This window comes from Penaeus monodon, chromosome 21 (assembly GCF_015228065.2).
Source record: "Penaeus monodon isolate SGIC_2016 chromosome 21, NSTDA_Pmon_1, whole genome shotgun sequence".
Lineage (NCBI taxonomy): Eukaryota > Metazoa > Arthropoda > Malacostraca > Decapoda > Penaeidae > Penaeus > Penaeus monodon.
The window spans coordinates 18,708,090-18,708,741 of NC_051406.1; positions in this window are offsets into that span (position 1 = coordinate 18,708,090).

The following is a 652-nucleotide window of genomic DNA, read 5'->3' on the forward strand; positions in this document are numbered from 1 at the left end:
GACAAATGGGAGAGAGAGAAAGCCATGGATTGTTGACATTGCATTCGTATTAGCAAAGAAAGAGATTTAATGGAAGAATTGCATTGTAGCCGAATTCAGAATCCAGAGCGAAGGACATATGTATTTTCCAGACTTTCAGTAAGCCTAAGTTCACAGCACTCGCGGCAGAATGAAAAGGAGCAAGGAGGAGCTTTCAAAGGCTCTACAGAAAGTAACAAAGTCTAAACGTATATAGCCTTCTTTGTGGCGTTTCCTGGATGGCATATTGGCATGTACAACGTCAATAAATCTATATTCGGAAGTGAGATGTTACTCCATAATCGTCGCAGAAGACATGGAACGTAAATCAGTTATACGCGTTGAATCGGATTTTCCAAACTCGAAATCGTAACCATAGGCTTAGGGTGACGCCTGCGATCTGCTCACCCTAGTTTCGTTTCCTCGCCGACATTCCATACCCAGATAGCTCTCTCCGGTGACTCATTCCTTAAACGTACTGTACGTACCCACGGGGCACGCACGCAGCCTTGACAACAGTCTGGGGTACGCCTTCCTTCTACAGGAAGGCGTGCTACCTTTCCATCTGCAGGTTAGAGTACACTCGCATATCCTCACAGACGCCTGATGCCCGAGTCCTTTAGAAGGGACATGA